This window comes from Zonotrichia albicollis, chromosome 5, assembly GCF_047830755.1.
Source record: "Zonotrichia albicollis isolate bZonAlb1 chromosome 5, bZonAlb1.hap1, whole genome shotgun sequence".
NCBI classification, from domain to species: domain Eukaryota; kingdom Metazoa; phylum Chordata; class Aves; order Passeriformes; family Passerellidae; genus Zonotrichia; species Zonotrichia albicollis.
In genome coordinates this window covers 47,730,534-47,750,378 of record NC_133823.1, presented here as the reverse complement: position 1 = coordinate 47,750,378, position 19,845 = coordinate 47,730,534, and the positions used below count along the sequence as shown (strand labels likewise).

General features: G+C 40.7%; 1 protein-coding gene across 4 annotated transcripts in view; it reads left to right on the top strand.

The window, feature by feature from the left end:
* The first annotated feature begins 723 nt into the window (after positions 1-723).
* The window catches only part of PGCKA1 (PDCD10 and GCKIII kinases associated 1), a 41,540-nt gene continuing 22,418 nt past the window's right edge, over positions 724-19,845 (top strand). For 2 of the 4 annotated variants that reach the window (XM_074541626.1, XM_074541625.1), the window contains exon 1: positions 724-1,308. The gene's annotated coding sequence lies outside the window, so the exon portion shown is untranslated. Of the gene's footprint in view, positions 1,309-1,336; positions 1,588-19,845 lie in introns of those variants that run through there. The other 2 variants (XM_026795581.2, XM_014269494.3) reach the window with 1 other exon arrangement.

Below are 19,845 nucleotides of genomic sequence, written 5' to 3'. Positions count from 1 at the left end.
TCACCTCTGTGCATCTCCCGCCTCCATCACCTTCCCTCACAATCTGGGGATATGTTAGCCTGCCAATTATTTATTTACTGACCAGAAAGCCTTTGGAGGGTTTAGTGAACGTTTTGTACAAAGAAACTTCCTGGTTCAAGTCCATTTTCAGCTAAAACTAATTGTTTGCAGGGAAAAAAAATATTTAAAATGTGCCAAAGACCTGTTGCAGAGCTTTGCAGCACACTAGTTCATAGTCTGCAAATGATGCTTGGTCTTCACCTTATGACTTATTTGTCTGCTTAAAATAAGACTATCCAAAGCAGCTTTTATTGATTGCTGGCACATGAAATCAATGTGTGCTGGCTCCTGCAGGGGCCAGGTGGCACATCCGGGCAGGCACCTGCCTGCCCCAGCCCGCTGCTGACAGCGGATTGACAGCCTCGGCTCCAGCTCCCTGCCGGGGTACAGGGGGAAGGAGGCACGGCAGGGCAAACCAAGCCCTTGGTGACCTTCATCCAGCACCCTCCTTCCACAGGGAAGGCGAGGATGCAATCCCTGCAAGGCAGGGAGGCAACTGTGAATCCAGCATTATTTACAGTGAGAACAGCATGCCTACTCGGTACAGCAGCCAAACTTCATTTCAGTGATTCCATGAGGCTTGACACCACAAAAAAAAAAAAAAAAAAAACAAAAAAACAAACAACACCAACTCCCACCACACCAACAACCACACCCTAAGGGATTCAGTTATGGAAAAGGCTTTCTTAGCCCTACTTTGCACCCCCCAGCTGCCATACAGGCAATCTTAGCGCCAGTTCTTTCCAGGAGGTTGTTTTACAGTTTCCAGGTACACCAACATACGTTAAAGATCACACACGACCCAGGTGCTTGCCTAACTTACACCTCTCCTCCTGTGCAGGGAAAACTCTCTCAACTGCTTGTGGCAACAGAACATCTTTCCTATCACTTCAGGAAACACCACACTCAAATCAAAATAATTCCAGGAAAAGTCAGCACCTTTAAAAGGTAAATGTGACACGATGCTTGCAAATACGTCTCAGAGCTGAATTTCTCTTTAGAGAATCACACAAAACAGTGGGGAATAAATGTCATTGCCAGGCAACATGCAACAGAGGAACTTTCTGCCAAATCCCTCCAGCACTGTTTGTGATATAGGGAGATTTAATTTAAAGAATACGCAAATGGCAGCGTGAACAGGCTGTCAGGCTCGGGCTTTGTTGTGGTTGTTGTGACTGTCCCGGAGGAAAGGAATTCCGTGGCACGTGTTCTTCCGCTTCTCCTCCTTTTATCCCTGGCCAGAAAACGGTGAGTTCTATCAGGTTTTTATCCAGCTTGCAGGTAAAGGGTTACAGATTCTAGGAAGTATTAAATGCAAACTTTAAAGGATTTTATTTTCATCTACAGTCACATGATGCCTTAATACCCAATGACACTAACTACAGTGTCTCATTAAGAGGTCATGCAAACTCCCAAGCTAAACAAGGCATTCTTACATATTTAACATTCAAATGCAGAAGCCAAGCTAAGCCATGGAAGATTGTAATCAGAAAAAGCTACACTTCCTGATCCACACAAAAGCTACAGGTAGGAAAAGTTCTTTTAAACTTTTAATATTGTGCTTTCTAGAGAAACTGTTTACAGGACATATTTTGCACTCTTTTTTCTACCTTTCAAAATAGTCTAAGAACATTATACTGAAAATATCTGATCTCACTTGTTCCACCTGTTGTAGAATCAGGATTGTTTTTACACTCAGGAATAGACTTGGCTCATGTGAAAATACAAAGAAAACAATTTTTAAGCCAAACCTCTTTCAAAAGCAATGTTTCTAGAGATATCTTAGTTATTGAAATGGTTGAGTTGTAGTATGTGGGGTAAAGGAGGAGTTAATATGTCTTTGATGTCTGAAATGAAGGGAATTAGAACTCCTATAACTTCCTTATATCGTGAATTGAACATTGTTTCCCCCACACCAATCCTACTGTATTTTTATGGATTTTACTTCCTCAATGAACTTACATGATTTCTAAATTCCCCTCCTAGACTTTGGTACATTTAAAAAAAAAAATCTTACAAAAACAAATGAAAGATAGATGCAGAGTACTACAGTGTACCATAAAAGAAGAATAAAATAGCAAAATACAGAGTAAGAGGAAAGTCAGTTAAAACCAGTTTATTTTAAATTGAGAAGTTAAACTGCATTAAAGCATATCAGTTTTCACATGGCACAATGAAGTTTTGCTGACAATTACTGTCAATATTTCAGGAGTTAATTTTTTTACTTGCACTGAGTTCTCCAGCTACAGTATTAGCACTTTTATCAGAAAAATCTTTTTCTTGTCACAATTTTTGTCAAACTGTAATAGTTTACCAACAGTGTTCTAAATAGTCAGTTTTTTAATACCTCTATAGGAATTTAAAGACTGCATTCTAGATGGTTACACAATCCAAATTTACTAAAGATCTCTAGTGCATCATAGGATTGCCCCATCCTGATGATTCCCACTGCTCAAAAGCAGCAAGTATTGTTGTTTATTGTTTTCCTCCTACAATGGTTGGGTGTTGATTGCTGGTAATGTCATTTTTCCACAGTCCATTCTATAAAACACATCTCTTTTTCTTGTTTCTACATAATGCTAGGAGATACTAAAAGAAGTGGAGAATAATAATATCTGATGCAACATGCCACAGATAAGCGCTCAGCTTTCTTTACCAGTATTTAAAATAAATTTGAGTCCAAACATGTTTGGATACTTAAAAAATTGTCACTCACTTTCAGGGTGCCTATCTTGAAACATAGTAGGTCTCATGTTGAGGAGGGCTAAGATGGGAACACAGCCTAGATCAGCCAGAGCCATGAAGTATCTCTTTATCAAACTCATTGTACCAACGTCCTGACAGAGCAGCTCCCAACTGTGCCAACGGGAATGCAGCAATAAACAAATACACTTCAAAGGACTGCTCTGAGATTACTATAACTGACTTCTGAGCCCATATTATTTACAAAAATCTATTTAGAAACTGTTGTTGATAAGGGGCTTATTTGCTAAGCTACATTTATATCTCAGGAGAGGAACACCGCAGCCCCCAAATCAACAGGCAGCCATGGGCTTTCACTGAGAAGAGCCCTGCAGGAAAAGCAGCCTGCCCTGGCCAGTTTTTTCTAAGAAATGTTTGTACAAGTTGCATGTGTCATGGTAAACCAGCTTGGTAGCTCAGCAGTTAAATTTGTTGAACATTAATTACACAAAGTGTCTTTATAGGGTGGAAGGTACAATGCACACTGAAGTTACTCTGTGACCGAAAAGAAAGTGGCCATTGAATGAGAGAGAGCTTTCCTTAACTCCTTTCCTAAAGAATGGAATACAAACCATTCTAGTAATTCTGATATTTTTTATGCCCACAATTTTACTCTTAGCACAGAAATTTGTACTGCTCTAATTATTACCCTTCATTCTTTTCTGATGAAACAAAGGAACATATTTTCTTGCTTTGTCACATCAATATAGACCCAAATGTAGTGTTGTTTCACAGGGAAGACACAAAACAAATACTTACTGCTCATAACCAAAAGAAGAGAGACGTTCATGGAAAATGAGATAATTAGAAACCTAAGGTAGAATTTTTCTCTAGAATTTTGGGGAAAGCCAAGTAAATATAAAAATCAAAACACTGTCAGAAGTTTAGAATAGTTTTCTCTTTACCCCAAAGTTAAGACAAACATTGATCAAAAGACCATCCAGATCTTCTGGTTTGCAGATCTCAGGGAACTTGTACCACATTTAAGGCAAGAACTGAAAATCAACCCAATGATTTTTGCACAGCTCTGGGTAGGTGAGAAGACAGGGCAAATCTTCACGTGAAGGGAATTGTGACTTCCTTCCTTGGAAAACCTGGTTAAAAGTGGTTCACGTTGCAAGGCAAACATTTGTGAGTGTTGAGGCCCTTCTCTAACTACACTGTTGTTTGTACCTGACCTCAAGGAAACAAGCCTGCTAGAAGTATTTGCTCTCAGACTTTACTGAATGAAAGCTAAGGAAAGCCTTTCTTCACCTCTTTCAGGAAGGGATGGTCTTTTGCTGTGTTTGCACTGTATCCAGTTAAACACAGCCTCAGCATTGTCCACATCTTTCACCAATAGCGTTTCACAAAGGACAGGGGAGGGGAAACACTCAACCCACTGAAACATGATGAAATGTAGTCAGGCAATAAATATTTGTTTGGAACTTAAGATTTCTCCTTCAGATCCTGCCTTTCTGAGGATTATACATGATCACCTGTCAGCAGAGTATGCCCATGCCTTCCACACAGCAGTGATGGTGGGGAGGGCATGGCTAACCAGAGCAGGTGACCAAATCCCACCCCTCCTTAACCAGGAGCACCTCATTGAGCACCTGATCATGCTGCAGTCCAAATCCAGCATGATGGTAAAACTGCATGTCCAAGCAATGATGCATGAAAATTGATGATTTTTACTGACCTACAGAACAGGGCTGGCAAGCAGGATCTATTGCTAAGGAGAACAGGCACAAAACACAATGTAATTTTACTTATTGAATGTTTGATATCAAAATGGACAAAATAATTGAGTTACTGTAGAAAGGTCAAAAAGGATTGCTGGAAAAGGGGGAAAAAAGGCAGCAATTTTCCTGTAAGTTCTCCTCTGGGTCACTTTCACTTAGACATATGGAGGGACTTTAAAATTTTATTAAGAACTGAATACATTGCGTGGATACGAAACATTTAATCACTTACAGCAGGAGGCAGGGGGAAAAAAGGCCCAAGTTGGTTTTTTTTCTGTGTGACTTTTTTCCTGTCTGCCATTTTCATACAAGTTTATTTAACTCCCTTTTTTTTTCACTTCTACCACAGATGTTTGCTGCAAAGGCACAGATGCTTTCTGGTTAAAAAAACATTTCTGGTTGAATATTCTATTATTAATTCACACAAGTTACTTTTCCATTTAAGACGGCAAGGAAAGAGTAAGCCTTCTCATTGGGGCTTACTCTTTTTAATGTTACCAGCTTGACCTTGCTCAGCTTTACATCACTTCCAGTTCTTTAATATAGTTATGTTTTTCTATTAAAGAGCAGTTATTTGTATGAATTTGTGTAAACAAGGTCCAATGCCTCGCTCTTACAGGCAATCTGCTTTTCTGAAGGAGCTTAATAACGAGCACAAGTGTACCCCATGTCAAGAATAACACACACCCAATGACTAAAAACCCTTTAAAAACTGAAGTATGAAGTCCACTCTGGAAATTCTTCTCACTGGTTCCAGTAGGGTCAGTATCAAATCCTCATGTTGCCAACAGAGGACAGGAGAAAAGAAATAACCCGATGCAAATGGGGCCGGTGCTACCCAGCACAGTGCTGCCAGCAGAAACAGCATGGCATGAGCACAGGTTTGCCTGTGCTGGACAGAAACTCTCCAAACCATAACAAAACATTTTATTTCACATCTGTCCAATCTGCCATGCTCAGAGCAGATGCATCTGGATGTTAAGGCCCTTTTCCAGGCAGGTTAGCATTGATGTGCTCTTATGATACACTCAGATGCAGAGCACCTGACAGCAGCCTTCAGGCAGGAGAGGCAGGGAGTGACCCAGATGAGCCATGTTGAGCCACAAGTCCTGAGGGCGCATCAGGCTGCAGGTCTGTTCCACTCCTGACTGCCTACCCTCCCCACTCAATTTATTGCAATGACTGTATGTGTAGACTGGACTATATTTCTTACACTCACTTCCCCCTTCAACCCACAGCCACTTTTAAACCCTGTTTTATCAGCAGCAGATTTGGGAGTGCCCAGTTTTACCTCCCTTATTAAGCACCTGAGCTTTGTGCAACAGCCCAGGACGCAGAAGCACCACCTATGCCCTGGCACAGCCACCCAGCAATTTCCTTCTCTCCATTCTGGCTGTGTGCTCCTTCCCACAGCCGAGCTGGTGCAGAAATCCCCCCTCCAGGACCCAGGCCCACTGTGCAGGGGCAGCTCCAGGCCTGGCACTGCAGCCAATCCAGGCTCCCTTGGCAGCTGCTCCACTTGCCCAGGCAGTGACTCCACACTGTCCCATTGCAGTACAGGCAGTTTTTATTACCTCCAAAAAGAGTGTTATCCACTCTTCCTCTCTTATGACAAGTAAGCTTGATAACAATCGCACTAACATGACTGCACATTTCCTTGGAGCTGTTCTTCTCATCTACTTCTGATCTACTCCAAGTAAAAGAAGCCTAAGTCTCAGGCTAATTCATGTTTTAGAAGTGGAAAACAAGCAGCTGCTGTCAGCTGTCAGGAACCTGAATCAAGCTTTGTTAAGGCCTCCTCTGTCTCTATTTCTGGTTTGGGTGTGGCATGGAAAAAACAATATTTACCATCTCAGTAGCTGTGCCCTTTGTGTATTTGTTTTTATATTCCCTTTCCCCATGTGAATTTAGCAGATGTTGCATGGCTGGGGATCAGCCCTGAATTCTGTTGTCAGAGTACGTGCATGTCTCCACTGAGCATTAGCAGCGAGTAGGCAATATCTGCACAGAAAAGATAATGCAGATTCAGCTGCCAGGCACCATTTCAGGGGCAAATGTAGATAAAGAGATAAACACCAAGAATACCATAAGATTTCATTTTCAATGCAAATGAATCAAAAACTACAGCCATCAGCCCTGAATGGAAGGCTACCAGGGGCCTGAGGAGCTACCACCATATACCATGTCCAATTTTTGTCTCTTTAACGTCTCTTTTTAAATTATAATCACTCAGGAGAGTTTTCCATTGCTTTGGATGAATGCACACAGATTGCTAAAAGGCTAGTTTGTATTTACCAATATACTTTAAAAACTAATGCTCAGTGCAATTGTCACAATAATTACCTTCTATAAAACACTTTCATTCACTTTTTGTTTATATAGAGTAAAAACATAGGGATTTGCTAGGGTTCAGACGATGAAAAAGCCTCAAAGACAGTTTAAGAAAACAGAGGAAAGCCAAGGGCAAAAAGCTAGATGGCAGGGAAAGGTCAGCTTGCTGTTTTCACAGCCAATTACCAGTATCTGGTATCCATCAAACTCCAGCCTCAGCTTGCCTTCATTTCCCTGCCATCCTTCCACAATAAAGCTTTACAGTGGCACCACAGAAATCAGTGTGGCTGGACTTTCCTCCTGGAGAGTGAAACTCTTTGTCTCAGAGCACATAGCTACCCAGATTTTCCATGTGGGGGAAAGCCAGGTTGGAGAAGCAAGGAGGGAAATCAGCCCCCATCTCCGGGTAGGAGGCAGAATTTGAACCCAGTCTCCCAAATGCCCTGACAGACAAATCTGCCTCTAGAGACTAACACTCCTTAAAAATCCAACCCAGTGACTTTTTTGTCACAAGGCAATATGTCAGATTAACCAATAAATAAAGTTCCAACACAAGCAGCAGATATTTGCTTTATGACAGTGTGACCTGAGACACACCATTTACAGTCCCTGGAGCAAGGAGTTCTGCTGGAAATGTCAGCCTGGTGTACAGCATCATGAACAACTCCACAGACAAAACATACTCCAGCAAATTAGACCTGATTGAGCAATCTTCATTGATAATTTTGGTGAATATAGCCCATTCTTTTCCACAGGATTAAAGGAAGAAAAAATTACTAAGCTGTCTTGTTGTCACACAAACTAAGTCTTTTAAGGCAATGAATCCTTTCCTATAGTTTTCAAGTATTGTTTTACTGAGAGACTAAAAAAGGTTGCAAATGCAATCAAGATCAGCAATTCAATAATACTACAGAAATGCAGCTGTATTTCACTGCTATCTCACTATTATCACATTTTAGCAACATTCAGACCTTTTTCATGCAGCGGTCAATACTTTGGATCTGTGTTGTTCTGAGAAATTGTTATTGCAATTATAATGTAAGAGCTCTTTGCTCTTGTTCATGAAATTGTTGTGTGTAATCATTCCCTTAGCCACCCATCATCACTCAATGTCTGTGAAGGAAATTGGTTTAAAATAACCAAATGGAAAAGTTCACCTGCACTCTAAAGAGCTCTAGATTAAATTGTCTCTATGCTTTACACTTTAATCTGAGTGATGTATTTAAAATCAAAGAAAAGTTCATTGAATCAAAAGGAAAGAGAAAACATCACAAAAGGGCCTTTATTAAAGTATTGTATCAGAGTCATTGCTTGAAAATTTTTGAGTGTGAGTTATAATTGTTTTGAGTACTTTTCTGTTTTAAAAGGTTTGTTATCCATTGTCACAGTCTTCTGTAACTATGCTTTTCTACTCTCTGACCAATCCTCATGTCAAATGTTCAGGAACAACGAGGTTAAAAAAAGCATCCTGGTATTTTTCCCACCCTTGCTATGTAAAAGCAGCCTTGTGTAGGAGAGCATCTTGAGCAGTGAATCTGGGGGAAAAGACACACCCTACCCCACCATCACCACTCACCCCCCCCAAAAAAAAGAAAAGAAAAGAAAGAAAAATAAATGTATAAGGTGTTTTAATGTCTTTCAGACTGTCTGATCTGAGAGAAGACACAGATAAAATCTGATAAGGAAGCTGAATTGCATAACTTATACTGTTTTAGAAGGATTCTTAATTTTAGCACACATACTTGATTCTTCACAAGCAGCCCCAGAGGTGTCTAGGTCGAAGCAGTTCTAGACTACAGGCTGCAAGATTGTCTCAGAAACACAAGCCAGGCACACCCCAGCCTCACCACTCACTGAAATACCTGATCACAAACAATTGCTGCCCCTAACATGCCAGGCATTTAAGTGAACTCTGGACCACCAATACCTGACATAATCAACAATATTATTATTTTGCTCACAGAATAAACTAAATTTGCTCCCACAACATGTAGAATTCTTCTTATGAGGAAAGCATCTTCTCCAGGTGTCACAATGCAAGCCATATGACTTATCTGGATTTCATGTTATGACCCAATTAAAAAGCAACAAGAATAAGGAATAATGAAGAAAATGATAAAATTATTTTTATCACTCGGTGAGGTTTGTTTTTTGAAATGAGCAAAATCATTTTTTTCTTTCAAACCTGACTCTTCTGCACCAAGTATGCTGTTCTCCAGGTTTTACTTTCATTTCTCAAAATCCATTATTCTGTGTATGCCTTAGCCCACTCATCGTGCCCTGTGCATAGCTGTCTGATTCTCAAACCTGCTAGGATCTATGAATTTGGGCAGGTGGCCAAGCTGTTAATTCATCATCTTCTGCTTCAGTCTTGCCAGGAAAACATAGGTTTTGTCTGAACAATGAATTTATAGCATGTGCTTTGTGGGTCATACCTACTTTGTGTAGGACTCACTTTGGGCTAGCAGTGACAAACCAAGGGTGTAACTCTGCAAACTCAAGCTATTTATAGACAGGTTCCAGTCCCTTTTCCTTCTGTTTCCATTCCAATTTGAAAATCCAGTTATAACTTGAACTCTTACAGTCATAGAAAATGCATTTTTTCCATCTATCATCTATTCCAATATATATTTTCTTTGAAATAGAGAAACCTACATTGTCTCTTTTTCCTGGGGGTTCTATTTGCCCTCCAAGAAGTTAAATGCTCATATTTCCCCCCAAATCTGTTTCTTCTTCACCCTGTTAAGCTGCTACATATGTTAAAATTGCCTCTGTCACGCAATTACGATGCTTGTAAACCACTGATTCTTCTTATTTTCTGGAATTCTTTTTTATTCTCTATATCATTCTAGCTTGGTGTAAAAAAGAGAAATGTGCAAAAAAAATGCTTTACAAGGCCAGTACTTGAGATGCACCCCAGGAGCATGGCTTATTGCCAACCTGTGCTTTGCACTGCTGTAACAGCTGCATTAAATGAGTGTTTGTTAGCATAAACTTAACCTGACTGAATTTCTCTGAAGTGCATTTAGGACAAAAAATCCAGCAGTGGTATGCTCTGTGCTGCAGGGCTTGTATCGTTCAGTATCATGCCATGAAAGAGCCTGGATTTGTATGTTCTGCTCTTGACATGAAATAAAGTTAATAACAGACTGAGATTTCTTTGTTCAGTACAACAGACCTTCTTCTGGCCTGTACAATTCTAGTTTATCTCACATTCCTGCAGCCTGCAATATTGCTCTGAGCACTGAACTCACTGTGCAGGGCTAACTCGGGTGAGCAGCTCACCCAGAGACTGGCACAGACTCTCTAACCCAAGGACTGAGTCCACTCAGAGCCTCCTGTTTTCTAGATTTGATCTTCTGTTTCCCAACCCTGTAACAAGTATACTGCCACCCTGCAGGATTTGTTCTTTATTCTTTATTCCTCATCTCCATGGCATTCCCAGTAAGGAGCATAATATTCAAAGACACATTATAAAAGCATTTTGTGCTCCATACAGAGTTTCCTAGTAAGGCTCTGGAAAAGAAAGTTGCAAAAGAGGCTAGATGAGTAAATATACTACTGCCCAGGAAAAGTCATGCTCCTTCTCCCAGACAAAATAGAAAGGTTAACTCCATCAAGGCCTGCAGATACTGGAGTCCTTCATCCCCAAAACATCCTCTTCACACAGCTTTTGCAGCTCCTTTGACAGAAGGAAAATTAAGTTTTAATTGGCAAAGACCCTATGCATTTTTGCCAGGAAAATCCCACACAATTTGAAATTAATCAATAGCATAGAAACCCCCTCCCACCTACCACATGGAGCCCAGTCTCCAAAAATCTGCAGCCTCTCTCTAGGCTGGTATTTGAAATAAGCATGCTTGCAGAACTAGCTTCACCCTCCTCCCATGCCACCTTCCCACACAGAGAGACCTTTGGTACTTTCCTCCCAAGGGGAAAATAACACACCTATGTGGAAAACAAAGGCTAGAAATGCCTGATTTGAGAAAATCTTCTCCTTACTGAGCCAATTCACTTTTCTCCCACTGAGAAACAATGTATTTTTAGTCCAGCAAAACACAACACAAAACTGATGTAGCATTCATGTTAATAAACCTTTTTGAAAGGCCTGGTAAGAAAGGCTTGCCTGAAGCAGAGCCTGAGCTCTACCCTACTTTTTCCAGGCCCTTCCTTTGCTTTCCAGGAGGCCTGAAGGGCTCCTTACAGAAGCAAGACAGCAACTGATTACCACAAAGCTTTCCATGCATGGCCTTTTGAAGCATCTGGGTGAGACACCTGCAAGACTCAGAGGTGTTTGTTACTCCCAGTGTACAATTACCCAGCTCCCACCCTGATTTGGGGTTTTGCCCCTCCCTTCCTGCAGGGTTTCCCCAGACAAGGAGGCTCCAGGTGCCTTGGCTCTGAGCTGCCATCAGGCCTTTGTTCCTTGTTTGTGCTACAGCAGCATCTACAAGCACCACAGGGGATAAGGGCCTCACTGCTCTGGCTGTCCCAGACACACCTCATAACACTCACCATACTTAAACCATTTTTAATTTTTAGATTACCAGACTGTTCCAGATTGGATCCAGCCTTCCAGCACATCCTTTCTTTAGGGAGAGGAAGGAGGCACAATCCAATCCCATCTTGCTTATTGTTTAAAAATACATTATCCCTGAGAAATAAATGCTCTGGGTTTTAATCCCTGTGGGTTTGGGAGGCACATAATTGCAAGTACCTGAAATCCCATATGATGGGTGTCATCAGGAGGTTATTGCACAGCTGGTGGTGACCACTGCCTCACGTGGCTTTGGCAGCAGTGGGTTCCAGTGTCTGCACTGGGAATGAGGTGCCTCATAGCTCACCCAGAGCAGCAGGGTCTCTCCAAAGTCAAGGAAACACCAGCTTTGTGAGCTTTAGGTTGCTTTGGATAATGCAGCTGTCAAACTGATGGAAAGGATCTGCCAGTGGCATGCTGCTGTCAAGCCCAGTACCAGGACTCAAGACAACTAAACAGATTTTGCTAGGCAGTGTCTCATGCATTAAAAAAACAGATATCCCATAGAGCTAGGCAGGGAATTGTGAATTGTTCTGCCATGGAATGGCACTGGACTGCAGCTGGAGCTGGACCAGAGCTGTGTCCCACAGACCCCTCCTGCAGTGCACACACATCCAGAAGAGCACAGAGCACAGGCAGGGCCAGCAGGAAGCACAAACAGATTGTTGGGAGTCAGTCAGGCCTGTTCATCACAGAGCTGCCCTCCCAAATCATTGCTCCACCCAAAACGCACTGCTGATTGCCCTCATATTAATGTTTGCCACCTGTTTCCTTCTGCTTAGGCTTTGTCTATCGAATCATCATTTCTCAAGTTTTCACACTTCTTTCACATTTGAAAAACTTTCTACTCTCTGAAAAGGTAATAAATGAAAAACAAAACCAAAAACCCAAGCAACAGATCTTTCAATAGGGCTTGAACTAGCTAAGCTTTGTTCCTTCTGCACAGCATCACATGCAGAGTGTTCTTTTCTAGAAGTAGCAATGTTGAAGGGTTTTCTCTCTCTTCTCCCAGTTCAGGCTTTAGCAGTGCTGGTGTTTTAACACCATGTCACAAGTACAGGTATTGCAGATAAAACCACAGGCTTGTTTTGCAAACTCCCATGTTGGTTTTTGGCTAACAAACACCACCTGAATTAGGAGCTGACTAACAAACACAACCTTTGTTACAGGAAGAAAGGAGGAAATCAGCAGAGAGCTGTCTCTCTGTCTCACCTCTGGGGAAAACCTCTCCTCCCTGTTGCCAGGGGCCACTTCAGTGCAGCACCCAGGGCCAGGGGACACCCTCACTCCAGCTGTCTCAGGGCAATGCAATGCTTTCTGCAGGTGCCAAGGCCTCTGACCACAGCCTCTCACCCTATGAACTCAGGTTAAACTCTAGCCACAGCAGACTGCTGTTGTTTGCAGCACTTTTGTTCACTGTGAAACTTCAAATTCACTTTTTCCTGTTGAATGCATACAGCACAAGGAATAGGTGAGAAGAGGGCCAACTCTTAACAGCAGTTCAGCATCACAGAAATTTAATTGTGACAGGAAACTTCACAGCAAGTCACTCATAAGTCACTTTTGCAAGAACATTTTGCCACAGAGAAAATAAAAGCATACAGCTTGATACAATTAAAGGATTTCAGGAGGTAATATGCCAGATAGCACAGTGTGAAAAGGCCTTCTTTCCTGTAAAGGACAAAAATATCTTACTCCTTCAGACCCCTTCCTCACCTCAGCACAGTGAGATGTGTAGACTGAAACTTGATCCGATAGCAGAAGGGTTAGGAGAGCACTGACTACATTTTTATGGAAGTTTGTCTGTCCATCCTAGCTGAAATGAATTCTGATGTCTTTTTGACATGAACAAGGCAGGATTTGATAGAATCTAGCAGCTATCTGGGTCTCCAATAGTAACTCACCCACTTGCCTGTCTCTTCACCATCTCATCTTTCCAGCACTGTGATCCAAACTGGGACAGCAGCCCAGTTCTTTGGATATCAGACTGGGAAGGAGCACAAAAATTAAGCTCTGATATTTTTTCCAGGGGCCCAAGAACCTCAAGGCTCTCTCAAATAGGTAAAGACCATCACAAGGATCATGCTATAAAGGGGAAATAGTCTTTTCACAAATAATTTTAAAAAGAAACCACAAGAAAATTACATTTTCTGAACCAGAACAAAGCTACATCTTTGTGGCTTTTGTAAATAAGACTTACCTTTCCCTACTCATCCTTATTAATACATGCCATTTGAAAAAAAATCTGTAATAAATAGGAATGCCTCTAGATGTCAAAATCTGGGAAGTACAGTGAATCACCACAAGAAAAGACTTAGAATGCTGCAAGGGACGGCACAGACCCCTACAGGCTCCTTTCTCTGGTCCACACGAGCATCCCTGTCAGTAGAACCTGAGAAAGAGTTTAAACAGCTGAAAGAAAAAAAAAAGTTCTTACTTGAGGTATTATTTATTCTTAGTTCCCATAAATCACTTATGTCCTTAGTTAAATGTGACTTGTAAAAGAAATGCACTGCATCAGTATTTGCCTTGGGATGTATAATTGAACTCCAGGATTTTAATTGATTTTAACATCAAAAAATAAGTTTTGTCAGAGCTGAGGAATCATCCACTGGCAGAATGAAATCACATGACTGAAGGACTGATACCAGTCATCTGTAACTGCATTGCAGAAAAAGGAAGTCTTTCCTAGACTTAGCTATCCTCAGCAACGTCAAAATTTTTATAAAGCTCATTCAAGATGTTATACATCTTGAAAAAATTCAAAATTTTATGTTTTTGAATGTAAAATCAAAAGAAATATTGGGTAATAATAAAAATTTTTCATTGTGCTGTCTGCTTAAAATCCCTGGACTACATACAATTCACACCAATTAGTCAGTTAAAACTACAACAGAGAAATAAATACCTGAATTTCAAACCTTCTTTACATATTAAGTGAACAAAGACTGCAAGCAGGGAGGATGTCTCTCACCATTTAAAACTATCCCTTTGGTTTCAGTCCTGCATATGCATATTGCAAGCAAATCCCAACACCTGCCAAGCAAGGCAGTCTCACAGAGCACAGGGCAGGGGTCTCCTGGCACTGCAAATGTGACAACCCAGCCTGCATTAAATGCCACAGCAGCATTGCTTCAGCTGCAAAACCATTGCCAAAGCACCTTGTGGAAATATCAATGAGTACTACTCACAGCTTTAAGAAAAAGAGTGGTGTTGGACTAGCATAGTTAAACTGAAGCAAGTCTGTATAAAAGAATGATGTGCTGATTTAAATCTGGATTACTTCGTAGTTTATTTTGCTTCACAGCAGCACCGTGTCTATGGCCAAATTAGGCTTCAGGCTTAAACAGTTGCTTGGATTGTCAGTCTCACAGGATTAGTGATTTTAGATTAGGGAATGGGTTGCAAGAAAAAGTAATTTCATGCTTTGAAAAGAACTTTTATTTATTTCAAAGGCTTGGAACCTAGAACCATCACACCATAATCTTATTCAAATGTTGATGTCATCAATGCATTTTAAATCAGCATTTAATTAAGTTAAACAAAGAAAACAGAAGCTGCTGAAGAAAGCCCAGTAAGAATTTCTGTTTCTAGATTAAGCTGCTTTAAATGCATAACCAGTTCTGCTAACTGTGGGATGTGATGCACACGACTGAGTTCACAGGCATTTAGTGAGAGTTTGTGCCACTCAGTGTATCCCTGTGAGCAGCCAGCACAAAGAGAATGATATAAATATAGAAGAGTGGGCCTATAATCTCTACTTCTAATTTAAAAACTACATTTGCCCTGGACAGCAACAATGCTTACTTTCCTTATAAAAACTTTCATCTGCCCAAATCAAAAAAGTCCTTTTTAAGTTTTTTTGCTAAAATGAGCATACAGACTAGGCAAGCTTTAGGGAACATTTCCTATATTTAAACTCTGTCAATTAACCGTGCTGTGCCCAAATCCCTTCCAAGCCATAACATGATTTTAAGAAAACTAAATTGTATCAGTGTGGAAACCTGTAGCAGAAAGAGAAGAAATAGAAATTAGGTCTGTCTAATTGAATTGCAGTAGCTTGTCTGAAAAACACCTTTGCTACCCAGTTTGAAAAGGCATTAGAAACCACATTAGGGAACTGTTTTCATTTTGAAAATCTTCTTCATTACTGCCTGCTTTGCTGAAATGACTTTCAAAATCTTCATCTTTGCTACTCCTGCTTTGCTTAGAGGACTCACTGCTGATGCCTCCTCCTGAGCTTTAATTTGTCTGGAGGATGAAAATTATGCCAACATTAAAGCTAGAACTTTCAAATGGCTGAGGAGAATCTAGCTTCAGCAGGATTTTATGTGCCTTTTAGGCCCTTATGTGAATACTGAATTTTAACCAAAAACTCCTATGTTTCTCACCCAGAGGAGGTGCCCCACCACAGTCTGGTCTCTGCACACACAGAAATCAGGAGAAAAGGGTAGAGCTATTGCCTACTTTGGCAGTGGGATTTTCTGGCCTTTGGGTACAGATTTTACATCTCGCACATATGAGTTGGGGAACTTCAGGAAAGGCAGTAAGCACTGAGTAAGCCTCATATTAACCATATTAACACTTCACCTCACTGGCACCTGCTCCGTTCCTGGCTCTCCAGGACCAAGTGCTCCTGCTGCTCTGATGAGGACACCAGAAAGTTGTCAGCCAAACTCCCCTGTACTGCAAACCCCACCCCATAGACAGGAGTTTTCACATTGTGGGTGCAAGAATTTCATAACAAATAGTAAACCAAATATATGTGTCATTTTTAACAAGGGTTGACTACACAAATTACTGATGTAAGATGAGCTACCTGAATGTATGTCAGCTATAGAATAAGGGCCCATCCATTTGTTCCACTCCTCATCAGTGGAATAGTATCAGTATCATAATTCTGAAGCAAGACAAAATCTGGTTCCACCCTCCCAAGACCAACTCATTCACAAAAGGAGGATGCACTCTACCAAAAGCAGGAGGAAGAAGCAGAAGCCACTGCAGCCACACAATCTTTCTAGAGGAATGTACAGTACTAAAAGCTAAATTTGGTAGTGAAGGACTTTCCTCACTCTAACTACAGGGAGTAGGATTATACACACACAGATATATATATATATTAGATATATATATATATATATGCATATAACAAACTCATGAGGAGAACCTGCTCCCGACTCAGTGTTTCCTAGCACTAAGGATTCAAAATGTCACCTGAAGCACCTCTGTTTCACATTGGCCAATTCTTTAAATGTGTCCTCACATTTAAATTCTTTAAATTCTTTAATTGTGTACTCACACAATTATATAATGAACAAGTCCCACTCTGAAATCTGAGCCCTAAAGGCTACATATGTTATCCAAATATATAACCAAATGCTAAGCACATTGGGCTTCGTTCAACCACAAATTTAAGTAATTACGATTATTCCTAATGCTGCAACAGAAGCATCATGTTCAACTAATTATAGCTCAGAACACTTTTCTACTACATCTCCTGGAAAAGAAATACCATTTTTCAATGTCACCCAATTCTGATAGCCTTAAGCAAAAGACTTCAGCTAAATTTCTTACCTCTATTAGCACAATCTGTACTATTAAGCCATTTGTAAGTTAGTTTTTGACTGACTCTAATCTTCTGACTGACAGAATTGTAGACATAATATGTTTCCTCAAGGGATTTTTCTACTTACAGAATCAGTCTGCAAACTTCTCACTGTGTGAATTATAGCCCATGATTTAATATCAACCATTTCCACATCCTCAAAAACAAATGAGACCCTATTTCTAGAGGTGGCTCCCCGTGGCTCTTTGCCAACAAAAGTGCTTTTGACAGTGAATGACACTCTTCAGAAACCTTACTGAAGCTAAATTAGACCTTGCTTTGTCACCACTGCCTGAAAACAGTGAGAGGTGGGGACATGCCTGGGTGTTCCTGTTTACAGAAACAAACCCTAAGAAAGATACCTTCAACCCAGATAAAAGCTGGCAAGACTAGCTAATCATAAGGATGTATTTGCATCAGGTAGTATGTGCCACATCAGACAGTCTTAATGAAAGAGGCAGAGGAAAGAGGCACGAACAGCACACACATCTCCCCTTCCCCTCCACCAGTAAATACCTGATCTGTTGTAAGAACACAGACAACACAAGCTCCTCAGTAAGGGCAAGCACAGAGAAGATTCACAGCAGGTCTGCAGAGAGGGCCTGCAGGGAGCAGAGCATCAGAGAAACTTGAGGTCAGGCTTACAACACCGCCTTGGCTGTGCCTAGCTCTAGGTCATCTCTTACTGCTTGGTGACACCACAACACTGCAGGCAGGCACTGATCCTCAGTGCTTTCCCCTCCAGCACAACGGCTGGAAACAAACCTTTCCCCCAGGGCATCCCCACCAAGCTCCTGGCAGGGGGAGACACAGGTGAGATTGGCCCAGCTGGATACAGCATGGTGCTAATGCTGCCAGGCCTCTGGGTTCAATCCCTCTATGGGCCATTCACCTCAAAACTGGACTCAATGAACCTTGTAACCCCTTTCAACTCAGAATATTCCCTGATTCTGTGAACAGCTAAACGCAGGATATGATTGTGGATAAGGCCTTGCCTTTAATTTGTCAGAGGCTTCAGCAATCAGGTAATAAAACACAGATCACTCAAGTACAAGTGATTCACAGTCCAACTTCACCAAGTTTAAGGATCAAAGAAGTTTCTTCCCTTTGAAAGAAGGCCACTGCCACAGAGAAGACACAGTAGAACACAGAGCAATGATGGCTAAAGAGCAGTAAATTACAGTTTGTATTAATACATGCTGCAAATCTAGGTAAAAAGGAGTAGAGGAAATGCAGCCTCTTCTACATTCCCCATACTGAAAAGAGCCTTATCCAGTAATGTAGGTGGGATGATGGTTTACTTTTCCAATCACCCCTACATAAGGCCTCAGGGTGTGCAAAATGGCCTTTTCACAAAGTTGTATTTGATGAAATACAACTTGAATTCTTTTATGCTATAAAATGCTGTCAGATATAGCTGTAGTAATAACTTCAAAAAATATCAAAGTCTTCAACTGACCATGTTATACACAGAAGAGAAAGGTAAAATAGTTGATGAAAAATTAGATGAAAAAATGTTCTAACTCTTATAACAAACACAAAGAGTAGTTGCTCAGTGGTGGGCATTCTTTATGAATATTTCCTGGAATTTCTGGTGTCAGTGTCAGGTCAGTGCAGCTATAGGTGTGTTTCAATATTTAAATGTAGAAAAGGAAAAGCATATGAGCATCATAGAGAAAGGAAGAGAGATTTGAGGATTTTGCCAGATTGAAATGTTCAGTGTCTTGCACTCCTAACACTTACTCCAAATCTTAATTTCCATGTGGATATTCATAAATGCATTTACCACAGGTCTGGCAATGAAATTTAGAGGCCCCAGATAGATCCTTTCCTAGAAGACTCTCTAAGCAACAACAAAAACAAGAAAATAGCAAGAACTGATACTTTTAGTAGAACATCACATGGTTCCAGCAATCATAGGAGGGTGAATGCCATTCTGCACATATACACAGGGCATAGGGCATAGAAAGCAACATTCAGCCTTTTTTTTCCAGTATATTCAAGCTTATTTTTCAGTATTTGAGTAAAGAACCACTATTTTCCACGTTACTTGGGTATTATCATCACATCTACACATCCACACTAGCCAAAAGTCCTAATCATATAGAGAAGCTCAAATAATGTTCTATATAACTCCCTCTTATTATAGAAGGCCACATTTCTTAATACACATTTTCCAGGTCCTCTAGATATCTAGACAATGAAATCCTACACGTTGCAGACTAAAAGGAAAATGTTTCCATCTTCTTACGTAACATCATAAATAAGGGGGAACATTCAGCCAGGTCAAAAAGGGCACTAGCACAGGAGCAAAGAAAATTCCTCCTCCAGCACAAATTTCCATATATAAATTTCTTACCAAAGGAAAGAGTACAATGAGTTTCCATAGAAAAAAAACCTAAACACTGTCCAGCATCACAGCAGTGAACATGACAAAATCAAATTTAACTTTTAACAAGTTAAATGTTCTAGGAGAATGTAAGTCTTCAGACACAAGAGACTTAAAGCCATGATTGATGTGATGCAAATGTTATGTAATCCCAGTTCCCCATAATACCAGGGGTGTTTGCCCAATCCCTTCTGAGGTACCTGGTGCTGACTACAGCACTGAACTGTGAGGTCCAGCCTCACAGTTTCTGAGTCTCTTTGCACTTAACAAGATAAAACTAAAAATATAATAAAAGTCAAATAATGCAGAGACATTCCTGGTGATCCATTGTAGAGACAGTTTTTTAAAGAAAGAGATTATCCCTTTTTTTTTTTAACCAGGGTTGCAGAATAAATCTACTTGGTACTTTTTTCATACAATAATTGAATTGCCAACCATGGAAAACAGACAAACTCAC